General features: G+C 35.3%; 1 non-coding gene across 1 annotated transcript; it reads right to left on the reverse strand.

Annotated features, from left to right (window-relative positions):
• Positions 1–7,620: 7,620 nt before the first annotated feature.
• LOC121464914 lies at positions 7,621–7,727 on the reverse strand. Its single transcript, XR_005976585.1, has one exon. It is a non-coding gene; the product is annotated as a U6 spliceosomal RNA (small nuclear RNA).
• Positions 7,728–19,907: the final 12,180 nt, after the last annotated feature.

The raw sequence follows: 19,907 nt of genomic DNA on the forward strand, positions 1-19,907 counted from the left end.
TTGAAGGTACAAACACACACATACACACACAAACACACACTCACACACATATACACACACACACATACTGATTAGTCTTGCTTTGTATTTAGGCATTTTAGGCATATATATGTATTTGGGACAGAAAATTTGAAATAAGATAACCTATGAAAGAAGTCATAGAAAACCTCATGTGCCTTTCTCAGCTGCCATTAATAGTCATTAGTGCTTTATCTATGGGTTTACATTTCTAAATAAATTTCAAAGCTATACTAAAATTTGCATTTGTATAAGATATGAAGTAGGTTTGTTATGAACTGAGTCAATATTCATCCAATTGGGAACAAAACAGAGAAAAAATGTAAATAATACCAGGCAAAAATAGTAATTAACTCTAAAAAAGAATCAAATAAAAAAATAAATTAGCTCTTATTTCTGAGTGAGTTGCCCCATTTTTAATGTTTGTGAGAGAGGATAAATTTCTTCTGTGGCACTAATCTTGCTTATGGCCTATCCTAAATTGAGGCATATAATTTTTATTTTATTTCCCATTTTTACTAGAATCCATAAAACTGTATTATACCTGGTTTATGTTTCTTCTTTTTAAATTTCATGCTGTTGTATATATACTTAGACAGTTTAAATCTTTTGCTGAGTCATTTAATTCTATTTCATAAACATATATATCATCAGTGCAATTATATTGGGTGAGAATACCGAATTTGCATTATTAATTTCAATTTCATGCATTTCTGTATACTGTTTGATCTTTTCAACAATGAAATCCTTATTCCAAAATAGTTCTATAAAATAGTCTTCATAATTTTTTTTGAAATGAAATTTGAAAATATTGAGATCTCTTACGTTATATTACACACATAATGACACTTGTATTCTAGTCAAAAACGATGTCACCCTCCTGTGGGGAAAATTATAAAAAATATTTACTGAAGTTTAAAATCTTCAGTATCATTACACTCAGATACATGCTCCTTAAAAAATATTTCACTTTATATGTAAAAATAACTCTAGGCCCATTTACATTGAAAAGATGTGGGTCAAGAAGAATAAAAACACAGAGTGTGATCTTTACTAATGACATTGTCTGTGTTCCATAAGTCATATTCCTCATTCTAGTATTCATCAAATTCTATCAATTCCTTTGTTAAACTCCATATATGGGAAGGTTTTAAAACATTCATAGTTCATGACAGTTTTGGCACAGCAATGTGCTTCTCAAAGAGTATAGGTTTCTGAAACAAAAGGACGAAGCAATTGAAAAATTCTAAAGCATAACCCCCTGAATTGAAATCTTTAAATTTTAGAGAAATATTTCATAATATTTAGGAAAAAAGAAATTCACAAGTTAGAGAAGTCCCTTAAATTTACAGTGTTCATAAATCTCTGCCTTCCCCATGGTTAAATAAGCAGCAAGACTGCTCAAGAAAGAGAACACACACCTGTATCACTATGTGAAAGTTCAGCAGATTATCTAGGGTCATAGTTTTGTGGTCTGCCACCTATGTTTCTGCCTCCTATGGGACTTTCTGTTATGTAGCGGCCTTGGGTCAGACATGGTTCTACAAAAAAAAAAAAAACCCTCCTATACTTATGTAGATAACTCCAATAATCTCATTGGTTTACCATGTTGGACCTCAGTAGATTGTTTCTTTGATCAGTCATTCACATTGAATCTGTATTCAGTAAACATCTGTTTCTGTCTCATCAACAACAGTGAACACAACAATTGAACACCAGAAAAATCACTTGAACAAAATGGATGTATTGGCAAGCCATGCAGAATACCACATAGTAAGTGGCGAACATAGTTTCAGGCTGTTAATCTGAAGAAATTGGGGGAGTAGATAAAAATAATTTTTAGAAAGATTATTCAGAGACCTCTGCCTAAAAGGAAAATTGTTTTTGTTTTTTTTTTAGTCTTTATTTAGGAAAATCACATTCACTCAGTTAACACCATTGTCTCTCTATATATCTACTCTTACTTGTATCCCTTATTTCTTAATTCACAACAGTTGCAGAGAGTAAACTGTTGGGGGAGGCTGCTCATTTGTTCCCGACTGCTAACACATGAAGTAATCACTTAGAAACTATATTATTTGTATTACTGTTTGGCCAATAGCTTAAGCATATTTCTGGATAGCTCTTATATCTTAAATGAACCCATTTCTATTAATCTGTGTATTGCCACATGGCTGTGGCTTACTGGCAAAGTTCCATCATGTCTGTCTCTGATGGAGACTACATGGCTTCTCTCTGACTCTGCCTTCTTTCTTGCAGCGTTCAGTCTAGTTTTCCTGCCTAGCTCTACTCTACTCTCTCACAGGCCAAAGCAGTTTCTTTATTCATTAACCAATAAAAGCAACACATACATAGGAGGACCTCCCACATCAGTGAACCTACACTAAATATAAAATGGAGAATTAATTCACAATCTTGGGTAAAACCATGAAGAAAATGTAGCAAAATATTCAGAATGAGGTACTAACGTTTTCAAAGAAGTTCAGTTCTGGACCAACTAAACTATGATGAACAGGAAACACAAGGAACACAGCCTCAGAGAGAAAGCACTGTTTTGGTTGTACAGGGATGCTTAAAGCAGGAAGTTTCAAACCAATATTGATAGTTTAGAATTTCACATAAATTTGTCAGCAAGCAGAAGCCATTTAGAGAAGTTGATTTCATTTAACAGAGACCATCAATTAATCATGTAGAGAATAAAAAGAAAATGACTGACTAGCTGTTTGATGCACACCATACACTACATAGAGCAAGCTTTGAATCAGAGGCACCCTTAATTTTCACACATTCTCTAAATATATGGGTCTACTGAGCACTTGCTTTGCCTAAATTAAAATGTAATTATTACCAGTGTTCAAGCTATGACTTTTTAATCCTAGAGCCAGTTCAGCTTCATCTGATCACTCTCCACACTGGGAAAAACATAGTCATTTCCCTAGCTCTTAAGATGACCTTCTTCATGTATATCTTACTAAACTTACGCTGGTATTTGAAGAGTCAGTATATTTTTAGCTACTTTTTTTCTACAATTTGGTAAATAGCATATATCTAGAAGGATAAAATTATTGTTATCTACACACAAGAGATACTGTGGCTTCTAATTTTATGATCTCTCTCACAAATTTATAATTCAAAATAAAAGCAAAATATTTATGGGAATAAAGTTAGGGTATGCATTGAGCATATCAAATTCTGATAGCTAACATTTTTCTTGCTACCAGTTATATACAAAGGAATCATCATAACAGATTATAATAAATGAGAGTTTTCTCTTTTACAAAATATTTATTTATAGAGAACATACTAAAATCTTCAGCAATTTGATATCTAATTGTCATGATAATATCATCTACATTTTGTCAGATGCTAAATTACAAGTTATGGGAGTTTTCAGCACTTCATGCTGATTGTAAGAATGAATACATTACTTTGGATCAGTGAATTATTTTCATGCTTTTCACCTCATCTTTAGAAGGCAACATGACATCTCTACGACTTTCGTGCTTCTTTGGAGCACATGATTGTAGAATATTGTGCTTGCTACTCTCATGCTCTTCCAATTTAGTCTTCAATCTCACCGAAAACAAGGTCACCACTACCTCTTCTCAGAGTTGTTTTGAGCCATTGGTGAATATTTTAGAAGGAAAATTACAAATGAATTTAAGAATGGGCAGCTGGTTTTGTTAATGCAGGTAGTGTTTTTTCCTTGGTTATCTATATTGTTTTTATTTATTTTTCTTATATTACACTTTCATGGTTTCAAATCCAAAACATAAATATAATTATACTGGTGATATGACTTAAGTTCATCCCCAAGTCAATATATCTAATAAGGGCAATTCTATTACTTGATTTAGCTGTCTTCATAAGTGATAATCTTTATTATCTAAGTGATAATTGTAACAAAAGAAGTGACAAACTATATAAGTTTTAAAATATTGAGAATCTGTTACTTCCTACCCTAGTCATAATTTACTCTCATTTCCTGAACCACATTCCAAATAATTGTATGATAATCATATTTTCTTGCTGCAGCCCCATCATAAGGAATAAAAGCTACTTCAGGTGATTCTGGTTCCTGTTATTGACAAAGTATAAGACATAAAGACTGCATTTTTTTAATAAAAATCCACCACACTTTAATATAGTCGGTGTTATCTAAGTATTAAAACTACAAAACTATTGTAACTCAAATTTTCAAAAAAAATAATAAAATTTAAGCTACCAGTTATTGTGTTCTTCCATGGAGAGGACTATTTCTCCAAATCTCATCTTTTGTTTGTTTCCGCTAGAACTTTGTGGAGAGCTAAAGTCTCCTCGGCTTTAACACATTCACATTAGCAGGTCTTTAGTCCCTTTCTTGTTCAGCTTATGTTTAAGAAGTCCTATTGGTGAAAATTTATAGGTGTAGTTCTGATTTCCTAGGAGACACAATCTCATAACAAACTCCATCTTCCTGTTTCTTTTTCGTTTTTTTCTGCAACTCTTTTATTTTATTTTTTTTAAAATGATCTTTTCTCAGTTTACATACCTCTCCCAGTTCCCACTCCTTCCCCTCCTCCTGCTCCCTCCACTTTCACCTCACTCCACTTCCCATCCACTCCTCAAAGAGGGAAAAGTTTCCCATGGGGCGTCAACAAAGTTTAATACATCACTTTGAGCATGACCTTAAGTGTCTTTTGGCCATTTGAAGTTCTTCTGTTGAGAATTCTCTGTTCAGCTCAATGCCCCATTTTATAATTGGGTTGGTTAGCCTTTTACGGTCTAGTTTCTTGAGATCTTTATATATTTTGGAGATCAGACCTTTGTCAGTTGCAGGGTTGGTGAAGATCTCCTCCCAGTTAGTGGGTTGCCTTTGTGTCTTAGCGACAGTGTCCTTTGCTTTACAGAAGCTTCTCAGTCTCAGGAGGTCCCATTTATTCGATGAGGTCCTTAATGTCTGTGCTGCTGGGGTTGTACATAAGAAGTGGTCTCCTGTGCCCATGTGTTGTAGAGTACTTCCCACTTTCTCTTCTATCAGGTTCAGTGTGTTCGGACTGATACTGAGGTCTTTAATCCATTTGGACTTGAGTTTTGTGCATGGTGATAGATATGGGTCTATTTTCATTCTTCTACAGGTTGACATCCAGTTTTGCCAGCACAATTTGTTGAAGATGCTCTCTTTTTTCCATTGTATACTTTTAGCTCCTTTATCGAAAATCAGGTGTTCATATATTTGTGGGTTAATGTCAGGGTCTTCTATTCGATTCCATTGGTCGACTTCTCTGTTTTTATGCCAATACCAAGCTGTTTTCAATACTGTAGCTCTGTAGTAGAGTTTGAAGTCAGGGATGGTAATGCCTCCAGACGCTCCTTTGTTGTATAAGATTGTTTTGGCTACCCTGGGTTTTTTGTTTTTCCATATAAAGTTGATTATTGTCCTCTCCAGATCTGTGAAGAATTTTGATGGGATTTTGATGGGGATTGCATTGAATCTATAGATTGCTTTTGGTAGAATTGCCATTTTTACTATGTTGATCCTCCCAATCCAGGAGCAAGGAAGATCTTTCCATTTTCTGGTGTCCTCTTCAATTTCTTTCTTCAAAGACTTAAAATTCTTGTCACATAGATCTTTCACCTCCTTGGTCAGAGTTACCCCAAGATATTTTATGCTATTTGTGGCTATCGTGAAAGGTGATGCTGCTCTAATTTCCCTCTCTGTTTCCTTATCCTTAGTGTATAGGAAGGCCACTGATTTTTTTGGAGTTGATCTTGCATCCTGCCACATTACTAAAGGTGTTTATCAGCTGTAGGAGTTCTTTGGTAGAGTTTTTGGGGTCGCTTATGTATACTATCATATCATCTGCAAATAACGAGAGCTTAACTTCTTCTTTTCCGATACGAATCCCCTTGATCCCTTTATGTTGTCTTATTGCTATTGCTAGAAATTCAAGAAATATATTGAAGAGGTATGGAGAGAGTGGACATCCGTGTTGTCTTCTTGATTTTAGTGGGATGGCTTTGAGTTTTTCTCCATTTAATTTAATGTTAGCTGACGGCTTGCTGTAAATAGCTTTTATTATATTTAGGTATGCCCCTTGTATCCCTAATCTCTCCAAGACTTTTAACATAAATGGATGTTGAATTTTGTCAAATGCTTTTTCAGCATCTAATGAAATGATCATATGGTTTTTTTCTTTCAGTTTATTTATATGCTGGATTACATTGATAGATTTTCGTACGTTGAACCAGCCCTGCATCTCAGAAATGAAGCCTACTTGATCATAATGGATAATTTTTGGATGTTTTCTTGGATTCAGTTTGCCAGTATTTTGTTGAGGATTTTTGCGTCGATATTCATGAGTGAGATTGGCCTGTAATTCTCTTTCCTGGTTGAGTCTTTGTGGGATTTTGGTATCAGAGTAACTGTAGCTTCATAAAAGGAATTTGGTAATGACCCTGCTGATTCTATATTGTGGAATACATTAAGGAGTATAGGTATTACGTCTTCTTGGAAGTTCTGGTAGAATTCTGCATTGAAACCATCTGGTCCTGGGCTTTTTTTGGAAGGGAGGTTTTTGATAACAGCTTCTAATTCTTCGCGACTGACAGATCTGTTTAGATTGTTCACCTGGTCCTGGTTTAATTTTGGTAAATGGTATTTATCTAAAAAAGTGTCCATTTCTTTTACATTTTCCAGTTTTGTGGCATACAGGCTTTTGTAGTAAGATCTAATGACTCACTGAATTTCCTCTGTGTCTGTGGTTATGTCCCCCTTTTCATTTCTGATCTTATTTATTTGCATGTTCTCTCTCTGTCATTTAATTAGTTTGGATAGGGGTTTGTCGATCTTGTTGATTTTCTCCAAGAACCAACTTTTTGTTTCATTGATTCTTTGGACTGTTTTCTGTGTTTCTATTTTGTTGATTTCCGCCCTCAGTTTGATTATTTCCAGTCTTCAACTCCTCCTGGGCATGTCTGCTTCTTTTTTTTCTAAAGCTTTCAGGTGTGCTGTTAAGTCTCCGATGTATGCTTTCTCTGTTTTCTTTAAGTGGACACTTAGTGCTATGAACTTTCCTCTTAGCACTGCTTTCATAGTGTCCCATAGGTTTGAGTATGTTGTCCCTTTATTTTCATTAAATTCAAGGAAGACTTTAATTTCTTTCTTGATTTCTTCCTTGACCCAGGTGTGGTTCAGTAGTTGACTGTTCAGTTTCCATGAGTTTGTCGGCTTTCTGGAGGTAGGATTGTTGTTGAATTCTAACTTTACTCCGTGGTGATCTGATAAGACACAGGTGGACACTGATTTTTTTTTTTTTTTTTTTTTTTTGTATCTGTGGAGGTTTCCTTTGTTTCTGAGTATGTGGTCAATTATCGAGAAGGTTCCTTGGGCTGCAGAGAAGAAGGTATATTCTTTCCTATTTGGGTGGAATGTTCTATAGATGTCTGTTAAGTCAATTTGCTTCACTACCTCCAGTAGTTCTCTTATTTCTCTATTAGGTTTCTGTCTGATTGACCTGTCCATTGCTGAGAGAGGTGTATTGAAGTCTCCTACTACTGTGTGTGTGGTTTGATGTCTGCCTTGAGTTTTAGTAATATTTCTTTTACATACGTGGGTGCTTTAAAAATATGGAACGCTTCACGAATTTGCGTGTCATCCTTGCGCAGGGGCCATGCTAATCTTCTCTGTATCATTCCAATTTTAGTATATGTGCTGCCGAAGCGAGCACCATCTTCCTGTTTCTTACAGTCATCTTGCACCATCTGCCACAATGAACAACCAAAATTAGTTATTGAATATGAATTGGGCAGCCATAAAAGCACACATACTAGTAAGATTACATAGGCTTTGAAGCCGGTAAATACACACAAATGTGTGTGTGTGTACATAAACATAGAAGATGAAATTTGTGCACATACTTAGACACCATACAAGACCATAAATTTTAAAAAGAGCAAGGTGATGTATTGGGGAGAGTTTGGAAGGATGAAAGGAAAAGGATAAATGATATAACTATAATATAATCACAGAAATTAAAGAAATAATAATAAATAAACAATAATAAAAATTAAGCTATTAAAATGAAGTTAATCAATATAGTAATTAGAGAGTGAGCATCAAAGTTAGAAAATGAAAACCTGATACCCTGTGATATTTGTGATAGTGAGACATCAATGACTTGCATTAATGCTCAGTCCCTGTAATGCCTCCAAGGCCATGAAAGTTAGTGTCTACTTTCTTATTTCCTATTTTAAAATCCTGATTCTAATGTTTCTACCATTGTGAATGATTTCCCAGTAAATCTTACTGAAACATAAGTGATAAATACTTTCTCCAACACTTCTCTTGAGTTTTTCTATGTTTTTCCATGGGGCAAATAAACAGTAGACAGCTGAGAATGTGTACAAAAATTGCAAAACTTGTCTAAAAACAGCAATAAACACAATTGTAAAAGTTAAACACAAAACATCATGAACTAATTCAAGTTTCACTTCTATTGCAGCAACAAATACACTGACTGCAAGAATGGGTTTATTTAGCTTATGATTCTAGGTTATATTTCAACACTGAGAGTGTGAGAAAGCCAGAGCTCAAATCTAGGCCAATCCCATGCACAGTCAGCAGTAGATAGAGGAATTGATTTGTGCTGACATCTAGCTTTCTCCTGTCCTTTATATTTTAGGAGCTCCTGCCCAATGAATGGTGTTTTTCAAAATGGTCTGGGGTCATCCTGTTTTCGTTAGCAATCAAGACAACACCATCTAGACATGGTCACAGGCCAATCTGATCTAATTCCTCAAATGAAATTCTCTGACGTGGTAATTTCAGTTTTTCTATAGGTGATACTTAAAAGTAATCATTAGAGCTCTCTAATTTGAGTTCTTAGTTTCATTTGTTTTAAATATTGTTAATAACTCTATCTTTCTAGGATAAACACGAAAACCTTTGGGTCCATGAATTACATTAGTAAGGCAAAAATTAACTATCTTCCTTAAACACACAGAAACCTGCAAATTGAAAGTATTCATAAGAAACACAGGTTATTTTTTAACCTGTTTTTAAAAGATCTTAGTAGGCCTGTGATGACAGCTCTAAATATTGTCCTCATGACTTCAAGATATTTGCTAGAGTGGAAAGTACTACAGCTTCAAGGTGCACACTGAAGAAAGTAATTTATATCATAAGAATCATTCCGTTAAAAACTATAGTAAGTCTGCCCTGTTAAGGTCTCTAGTGATAAAATTCTCACGTTGGTCATTGATATAACTTAGGGTATGTAGTACTCTCTTCATAGTTGTTAGGATTAATATAATTCCTGAATAATTCCTCTATATATGTATTCAATACTTATATCACCTTGCACTACCTTGAGATACTTTAGACAGTTAACATTTGGTCTGTAATGTGATCAGGTTAGTACAATCCATCAGTCAGTTTTTCAGAGAGTAGAAATGTAATAATATCAGAAAAAAAGCCCTGAAGATATAATCTTTCACAACCAGGATCAAATAAATAATGGTTAACAATAATATCTATCTTAAATGTGATATTTAAAAGTAGTAATATTGGAAGGAGTCTGTCTAAAATTGAAATTTGCTGGATATTCACTTTTATTTGTTAAATCCCAGAACTTCTAATAAAAGTGTTATTAAAGTCAATATTGCCATCAGGCCTTATAACTTTTCTTGAAGTCTTGATTATTGTTGACAAATGTCATAAGATCTAAATCAGTGGACTTAATCCATCTCTGTCAAATAACATAGTTATGACAAATGCAAAAATAAATTTTGTGAGCAAAACAAAAGTCTTAAATTTGAAGTGAATGTGAAGGTATAGCATCATGATCCATGATGGTAAAATAACCTCTAAAAGCCACCTAAAATGCCTCACATTAAGGGGAAGATTATTTTAGCTATTTGAGGATTAAATATATCCTTTCAATGTATTATGTGGCTTCATATTTGGGGAAGTATAACATCCAAGTATCAGAAATTCTAAATTATTGAGAGATTCTTTCTGGAGACCTTCTTAAGTGACACTCTCTCTGTAGGCTTATTTTCAAAAACTTTCAGCTCATAATGGTGCGTTCATTCAACACCACATGGAAACTGACTGATGGGGAGCATTGTTTTCTAGTCCCTTTCAGGCAGTTGGCATGTGACTTGCAGTCTAAAAAAGATCTTTGTAAGTAAAAGATTGAATAGTTTGAAAAGCAGTCTATACAGCCTTTAAGTATTCCTGGAGGTTGTTCCCGCTCTTTACACCTGTCTTTGACAAACTAAAATTATTTCAAAAGAAAATGATTACCAACATTGTACATTTCACTCTGTATACCATATATTGAGATAAAGGTCAACCATGGCTACTGGTGAACTCTCCAGGAGCCAGGAACTCAAGAAAACTGTTGCCATAGAAGAAAAATATGTTCTCACAAAATCTTTCACAGTCCTTGTATAGAAGAGAGCTCAAACTATTAAACCAAAGAGAAATCACTAATAATACTCTACCAACTGTCCCTAGAGTGAAGGAACAAAGAATTAGGCTAGCACTCTGACTTGAAAATGGGAAGGAGATCTTTGGTGCCTCTCATGAAAAGGTTTACAGTGTCAAAGGGAGTTCTGTGAGTAATTCAGACACAATGCTCAGGGAGATAATTTGAAACAGGTTTGTGCTCAGCAAGTCTGGATAAGGAGATCCTTGTCTTCAAAACTTCAAAAATCTCTCTTCAACTAATCCTGATATCTCTAGATAGCTATTGCTTACAGTATTTGTTCATTATTTTTTTCATGGTGCCTATAATTCATTATGTCAGTAATGGCATTTAGATTCTTATTGTATTGTCCAGGTGTCAGTTGTTTGTGTGGATTTGTGTATATATGTGGCATGCTTGTGTGTGTATGTGTGTTTGTGTGTGAGAGCTTTTTTCTCCATGTGTGTTTATGTGTCTGTGTGTACAAATTAATAACCTAAAATATTGTGATAGATGTTTAAAAATAGGTCTGCTTTTAAAAATGTTTAGAGAACTAAAATTTGATAAATGAGATTATTTCATTTAGAGAGACTAAGGGATTTAACCCATTTCTATATAGTAAGAAATTGAAAAAAAAAAGAAACTAAAATTGTGGTTCACATAAAACACAGCACATTGTCTGGGAAGATAGTTTGCATAGTGAAGTGTCTGTGACATAAGAGTATATACCCGAGTAAGACTCCAGAAGCAGTGTAAAATTTTGTACACAACAACACACATTAGTAAAAATTTATCTTGGAAGCGAAAATTGGTAGACCTCTTGAATATATTTGCCAAACTATCGAATCATATTTCAGGTTCAATGAGAGAGAAACCCTGTCTCAATAAAATAGAAGGTGCTAAGGATAATACTGTTCTCAACCTCTGACCTTGACATCAATTTGTGTGCATTTGCCTGAATTGTGTTTTACTTGAATTTCTCAGTCAAACACACATGCACTCATACACACACACACACTCACTCACTCACACACACACACACACACACACACACACACAGAGAGAGAGAGAGAGAGAGAGAGAGAGAGAGAGAACAGAATAACAACAACAGCAAATAAAGTATAGTCTCTGAGAACAGAACTTTGAAGTAAACAATAGCAACACAATTAAATAAAATTTGGGAAATCCAAAAGATGACCCTTTTCTCAGAATACTGTTACTTTCCACCATGTCTAAATATTTACTAATTCTTTCTGTGTGACATGTGTTTGGCTTCTCCCAGGGTTTTCTCTGTATGCATGAGCATCCATTTCCGTTCCTGCATGCCATCGTTTCTCAACATTTTACCTGACTTCTTGAAGAGGTTGGCCAATACCAGGCAACCATGAGGAAGTAATAAATGAGATTCTTGAAGTCCCTCCAAACCTTTGCCTTTTGCTTGTCACTGAAATAGGTGCTTTATGATTATGATTGCTGACATATTTTTCCGCTTCTACAGATTATATGGCCTCTCCTTTTTCCGTTCTCTCACCTATGCCGCCCCTTTTAAAATGGGAAGAAACGTCCACTGTCATTAAAATCCCAGTGGATCTCCATAATAAAGTCCAGATAAAAACCTTTCAGAATTTTTTTCTTTCCTAACTTGAGAGGTTTCTTTGATGGGATCTAAACTTATCACTGAGTCGGTGAAGCTCTCTGATAAAATATCCAATGAGAAAGACTTATTTGAATAAAGCTGCTTTTTTTTAATTACAAAATCTCAGTATAAGTGGTTTTATCTATATGCATTTCTCTTCAGTTCAATCCTATATTATTTGCTTTAAGAACAGACAGTGTGAATTTTCTCGGGCTGTGTAGTTGGGCAATAAACCTGTCAAAGACCATTTAGAAGAACATAATTTGCTGGTCATCATGAAATTCATAATTTTCCTATAATTGCAAATTTCAATTTAGCAAGCAAACTTTTCTGTGATAGTATTCTCATGATTTTAGTTTTATTTTGCATCTTATTTTAAAATAGTTTTATTACATTCTTGGTAAAAACTTTAGAAAGTAGCCCAAAATAACTCTCTGAGGAAATTTAATTATGTAAATTCCAAACAAAGACTGCATCTTATTATATCACATTTTATTATAAATAGTTAAATTTATTTTGAATAGTTGCATTTACTCTTCGTTCTTCTTTTTATGTATTTTTCTTTTTTTTAATATTTATTTATTTATTATGTATACAACATTCTGTCTGTGTGCATGTCTGCAGGCCAGAAGAGGGAACCAGACCTCTTTACATATGGTAGTGAGCCACCATGTGGTTGCTGGGAATTGAACTCAGGACCCTTGGAAGAGCAGGCAATGCTCTTAACCACTGAGCCATCTCTCCAAACAATCATTTCTCAGTTTACATACTAATTCCAGGTCCCACTCCCTCCCCTCCTCCTGCTCCTTCTATCTTCCCTTCAGTCCCCCCACCTCCCATCCATTCCTCAAAGAAGGCAATGCTTCTCATGAGCAGTCAACAAAGTCTGGCCCATCACTTTGAGACAGGACCATGGCCCTCCGCCCATATATAGACTGAACAAGCCAGTTCAAGCACTAGGGATAAATCTTGGTACCCCTGCCAGGGGTCCCAGTCTGTTGCATTTATTCTTATGTTTTCCTAAAAGCTGGTTTTATTGCAGTATGTAAGCACTGCAGTTGCACATTTGAAAATTGGAAGAAAAGGCTTTTGCATGGGTACACATTTACAGATGTTTACAGATGTGTAAATGTTCTAATGTGTATTAAGTCCAAGAGGGAAATAGTGATTGCTTTCCTATATCTCCTTTACCCACTTTTAAAGGAGAGATTCTCTCATTGGACCTCAAGATTTCTCATTCAGGAAGAGGGGCTGCCCAGAAAGATCCCTGCAGCTGTGATAAGATGTACTTGTTACTACACCTGTCTTTTACCTAGATGCTAAGCATGGGAGTTGAGTTCCTCATTCATGTCTGGTAATCTCTTTTCATACTGATACATCTTCCTAGACCAAAATGCAAAACTACTTATTTTGCTTTATATACACACATTCATTATGCTTGAAAGAAGAAAGAGTAGGAAAAGCTCCTTCTCACAAACAGGAAACTTCCTTTTTAAGAATTCAGAAACAGTTTGTGGCTAGTATCCACTTATGAGTACACACCATAAACTGTTTTCTGAATAGTTCATGATCCTAGAGAAGCTAAGTAATAAGGTGAACCCCCCCCCAAAAAAAACCATATATAGACCCACCTGGGAATTGAAATCAGACAAGATCGTCTGACAAAATTGGGAGCACGGATGCTGGGGGTAGAAGGAAGGGGAGAAGGGGAGGTTTGAGGAGAATTTGAGGGAATGGGATAGCCAAGATGGAGAAAGAACAGATATAAGAGCAAGGAAAGAGACATCTTGACTGAGGGAGCCATTATGGGGTTAGCAAGAAACCTGGCTCTAGAAAAATTCCCAGGCATTGACAAAGATGACCCCAGCTAGGAACCTTAATCAATAGAGGAGAGGGTGCCTGAACTGGCCTTGCCCTGTAGTCAGACTGATGACTATCTTAAATATCACCATAGAACCTTCATCCAACATTAGATGGAAACAGAGGCAGAAACCCACATCTGAGCACTGGACTGAACTCCCAAGGTCCAGTTGAAAAGTGGTATGAGCAAGGAGGTCAAGACCATGAGACAGTTTGCCTGAGCTAATGGGAGCTCACCATCTCCAACTTGACTGGTAATGCACAAGCATGGAATCAAATTAATCCCTCTGAATTTGGTTGACAGTTAGAAGAAGACTGAGGAGCCACTCTCACAGTCACACTGAGATATGTCTCTACTACATGTACTGGCTTTTTGGGATCTTATTCTCTTTGGAGGTATACCTTGCTCAACCTAGATGTAGTAGAGAGCCTTGGACTTTCCACAGGGCAGGGTGCCTTGTCCTCTGTTAGGATTAGACGGGGTGGAGTGGGAGGATATGTGGAGAGTGTGGGAAGAAAGGAGTGAGAATTTGGATTGGTATTTTTTTTAAAGTAATAAAACAAAATAAAAACGAATTCAGAAACAGTAATTTGACAAAGAGAACTTACACAGTCCTGGCTCTGATAACCCTCTTTAGGCCCTTCCAATCAATGAACACCACCTGTGTAACTCCTAATTCATAGCAGCTGGGGATAATTTCCCTTAGTACTGATTGCCAGGAATTATTCCCAAGACAGACCATTAGATATGGCTTGTGAACAACTCAGTTGTGCATCTGAAAAAATTAATTCTCATAATTCCTGTGAGAGTCATTTGTGGTTTTCACATTATATAAATCAATAGAATTCATTTTAAAAACATGACATACTTTGTTTTGAAAAGCCAGGATATTATACAAACTTTTAGAGAATTTATAAGATTCTTATATAACTATTTTAAAACAAACAAAAATATGTAACTGCTGATGACAGGATAATAGGGAACATTTGACAGTCGCCTGGGGTTTATTGCCCATGCAGTGCATGTTTAAATACATACATTAAATTTGTATGCTAAAGATTTCAAATCGTTACTTTCCATAGCTATTTAGAAGCATCACTGCTTAAGAAAGAAAAAAGAAAAGTGAATGAATTTATTGTCATGCTTCAAGTATTAAAACATTCTCTGAAAGAAAAGGGGATTCCAGTGATTTGGTACTGACTCTAAGGAGGTTTCTCTTTTTATTTCTGTTTAGGCTCTCCCATCTGGTGATTATCCCCAAATTACTTCCCAAGCTTACCCTATTTTTATTAGTCTGGAGATGTGTATGTGCCCTTCTATAACAATAGGAGGACCATACATTTTCTTGATGACAATCAGTTGTTATTTTGCTGGGGTTAACAAATAAAGAAATTCCTGCACTAGGTCATCAACTGTCAAATCTAAAATGAAAAATGACTTGGCTTGACCATTCTCACACCATTGTAGTATTTACTGCTGAAACATTTAAAGAGAGGAGTCAGTGTATTATCCGTCTATCCATTGATGATCCAACCAGATTTAGGTTTTTCAAAGAAATGGGCCACTTTCTCTTACCTTCAGTAAATTTTCTGTTATTAGTTTACCACAAAGATGGGGGTTTTCTTCATACTGAGTGAGATAACTCAGACCCAGAAAGACAATTATCATTTTTCCTCACTCATAGTGGTTTTTAAACATAAAGCAACGAAAACTAGCCTACAAATCATAATCCTAGACAACAATGGGGACCCTAAGAGAAACATACATGGATCTAATCTACATGGGAAGTAGAAAAAGACAAATCTTCTAGGTAAATAGGGAGCATGGAGACCTTGGCAGAGGGTTGGAGTGAAGGGAAATGGCAGAGAGAGGAGTAGAGAAAAATGTATAGCTCTTTAAAATAAAATAAATTTAAAAAGAATGATATAACTCATAAAAATTAATAGACTATTCTTTCATAACTAAAATGAATAATGAATATTTATCTTTTTAGACATCCTTGAACTCTTAAAAATACAGGACCTTTTATTGAATATTTTAATTTCCATAACCTAGGTGCTTGAAATGATTTAGGAAATGTTTGTCTTTCAATAGTTAATAACTGAGAATATTTATTATATAACATACACTTTGTTTGAAATATCCTATTTTCAAATTATATTTAGTTAAACAGATTTAACCAGGCACTTTTGAGAAAGTGAGGACACAGTAAATGTTATCATCTGATGATGCATGCAGGCCAACTTTAAAATGAATTTAAAATATCCCTAAACAACAGCATTCTCCTAAATCTGTTCTTTAAAATAAAGACTATGGCTTTAATGAGGTCAAATGTCATTGGAAAATAAAATATGAAAGGTGTTCTCCACCCTTTCCTTATATTGAGCAGGTGACATCATCTTTAGCATTCTTCCTGAAGGAAATACTGCTAAAAATGAAATTGTGCAGCATAAAAGTCCTCAGATCTTCATCTCCCATCAACTACTGAGGAGTACCTATTGGTAAACTCTCAAATGTTTACACACAAAATATGTTCTCAGTAAACTGAAAGACTTCTCACATTATTTTAAATAGAAAATAATTTATAGTTTCCAATATTAAAAGATCAAATAATTATCATAAATCATGCTTAAACTACTTCTTTTCCTCCTATGAGATGTAAATACCTTTCCTGTGTCTTGCCAGATTTACAACTCAGGAATATATTACATGCCACATACACATACACACTTCAAATATTAAAATAAGATACTTCCCTGTCTCCATTTTGCATTGAAGAAAAGAAACCTGAATTTGATGAACATAATTAGGCAGACACAGATTGAATAATTTTATTGTCATTCTTCCTTCCCACTAACAGATTTCAAAAGCTTTCACATTAAATAAACTTAAAATTTTTCCAACCTCTTCCTTCACTAGAGTTGAGTTTGCTGTTTCAAATACAGGAGGAAAAAGGTCTTGAATAATGTAATTTTTGCCTGTTCAGGTATATCAGATCCAATATTTTATTCACAGAACTGATCCTTCTGTGGATTATTTCAGCAAAATGGCAACTATTCTTCATAAACAGACAAAAGAACCTAAACTGCTACTAATAGTAGTCACATCCCTACCTTTGGGAATTATTTTGTTCTTGTCTAGCAAGGGAAGGACCTTCTAAGTTTGTTTAGGATATCTAACAAATATTTCTATTCTGAATAAGCTATGTTTTTCCTTCTATTAATCCCCTGAAACATAAAAGTGGTTGAGGATTCCTGAAGTGAAAGTAGCCAAACTCTATAAGAAACCCCATCAACTTTAGCATAAGACTTTCTTTCACTAAAAGTTATGGCTGTTTCACTCATTCAGATCAATGTAAGTTACCAACTTAGCAAATCATTGACAGGTAAATAAATTCATTTTACCTTCTTTTACAAAAAATACCATAGACTGAACATGCCTGTTATACTAATCACTGCTTAGGTCTTAGTAAATTAGATATCCCTAATACAATCTGATGAAATCATTACACCTGTATATGTGATAATAGTAATCACTGTTATTTCTATTACACCATATATATCATTGAATTAAATTGTTAATGAAATTAATTATTTAAAAACATTTCTCCCTGTGCATCTCAAATATGCTTCTGTAATTAAATAAGTTAGCTTAATATAATCAACGTAATGTGAAGTTTGAAATAAATGCACATTGTAGACTAACTCACCCAGATATCTACATTCATTTGCTAGCTCTCATTGCAATTTTGAAAAGCCAATATTCACATTTTTAAACTTTATAAAATGGATATAATATATTTCGGGTTGCAAACAAAGCAATTTGAGCTAATTTTTCTACTACTGAGATGTCAAGAAAGTTGAAAGTATCAAGGAAGCGATCTCCTGTGCCCATGTGTTGTAGAGTACTTCTCACTTTCTCTTCTATCAGGTTCAGTGTGTTTGGACTGATATTGAGGTCTTTAATCCATTTGGACTTGAGTTTTGTGCATGGTGATAGATATGGGTCTATTTTCATTCTTCTACAGGTTGACATCCAGTTGTGTCAGGACCATTTGTTGAAGGTGCTTTCTTTCTTCCATTGTATACTTTTGGCTCCTTTATTGAAAATCAGGTGTTCATAGGTTTGTGGATTAAAATCTGGGTCTTCTATATGATTCCATTGGTCAACTTCTCTGTTTTTATGCCAGTACCACACTGTTTTCATTACTGTAGCTCTGTAATAGAGTTTGAAGTCAGGGATGGTAAAGCCTCCAGCAGATGCTTTATTGTATAGGATTGTTTGGGCTATCCTGGGTTTTTTGTTTTTCCATATAAAGTTGATTATTGTCCTCTCAAGATCTGTGAAGAATTTTGATGGGACTTTGATGAGGATTGCATTGAATCTATAGATTGCCTTTGGTAGAATTTCCATTTTTACTATGTTGATCCTCCCAATCCAAGAGCAAGGGAGGTCCTTCCATTTTATGGTATCCTTTTCAATTTCTTTCTTCAATGCCTTAAAGTTCTTGTCAAATAGATCTTTCACTTCCTTGGTTAGATTTACCCCAAGATATTTTATGCTGTTTGTGGCTATTGTGAAAGGTGAAGCTTCTCTTATTTCCCTCTCTGCTTCCATATCCTTTGCGTATAAGAGAGCAACTGATTTTTTGGAGTTTATCTTGTATCCTGCCACATTGATAAAGCTGTTTATCAGCTGTAAAAGTTCTTTGGTGGAGTTTTGGGGGTCGCTTATGTACACTATCATATCATCTGCAAATAACAAAAGTTAAACTTCTTCCTTTCCAATTTGAATCCCCTTGATCCTCATTAAGGGCAACATTGAATAAATGGGACCTACTAAAACTGAGAAGCTTCTGTAAAGCAAAGGACACTGTCACTAAGACAGAAAGGCAACCTACTGACTAGGAGAGGATCTTCACCAACCCCGCAACAGACAAAGGTATGATCTCCAAAATATATAGAGAACTCAAGAAACTAGACCTAAAAATGCTAATTAACCCAATTAAAAAATGGGGCACTGAACTAAACAGAGAATTCTCAACAGAAGAAGTTCAAATGGCCAAAAGACACTTTAGGTCATGCGCAACCTCCTTAGCCATCAGGGAAATACAAATCAAAACAACTTTGAGATATCATCTTACACCTGTCAGAATGGCTAAAATCAAAAACACCAATGATAGCCTTTGCTGGAGAGGCTGTGGAGGAAGGGGTACCCTCATCCATTGCTGGTGGGAATGCAAACTTGTGCAACCACTTTGGAAATCAGTGTTTCGGTTTCTCAGGAAATTCGGGATCAACCTACCCCAAGACCCAGCCATACCACTCTTGGGAATATACCCAAGAGATGCCCTATCATATGACAAAACATTTGTTCAATTATGTTCATAGCAGTATTATTTGTAATAGCCAGAACCTGGAAACAACCTAGATGTCCTTCAATGGAAGAATGGATGAAGAAAGTATGGAATATATACACATTAGAGTACTACACTGCGGTAAAAAACAATGACTTCTCAAATTTTGCATGCAAATGGATGGAATTAGAAAACACTATCCTGAGTGAGGTAACCCAGACCCAAAAGATGAACATGGGATGTACTCACTCATAATTGGTTTCTAGCCATAAATAAGGGTAACAGAGTCTACAAATGGTGAACCTAAAGAAGCTAAATAAGAAGGTGAACCTGAGGAAAAACATATAGTTATCCTCTTGGCTATGGGAAGTAGACAAAATTGCCGGGGAGAAAATTGGGATTTTGGGGGTGGGGTGGGATGGGGGTAAGGGGAGATGGGGAGAGAAAAGGGAGAAGGGGAGGATGGGGGAAACTTGGGGAAACAGGATGATTGGGATATAGGAAGAATGGATAGGGGAGCACGGACGCACAATTCTTAGTTAAGGGAGCCACCTTAGGGTTGGCAAGAGACTTGAACCTAGAGTG

The sequence above is a fragment of the Microtus oregoni genome, unplaced genomic scaffold, assembly GCF_018167655.1.
Source record: "Microtus oregoni isolate MIOR12 unplaced genomic scaffold, Mior012 000001F_ref0000356, whole genome shotgun sequence".
Taxonomy (NCBI): Eukaryota; Metazoa; Chordata; class Mammalia; order Rodentia; family Cricetidae; genus Microtus; species Microtus oregoni.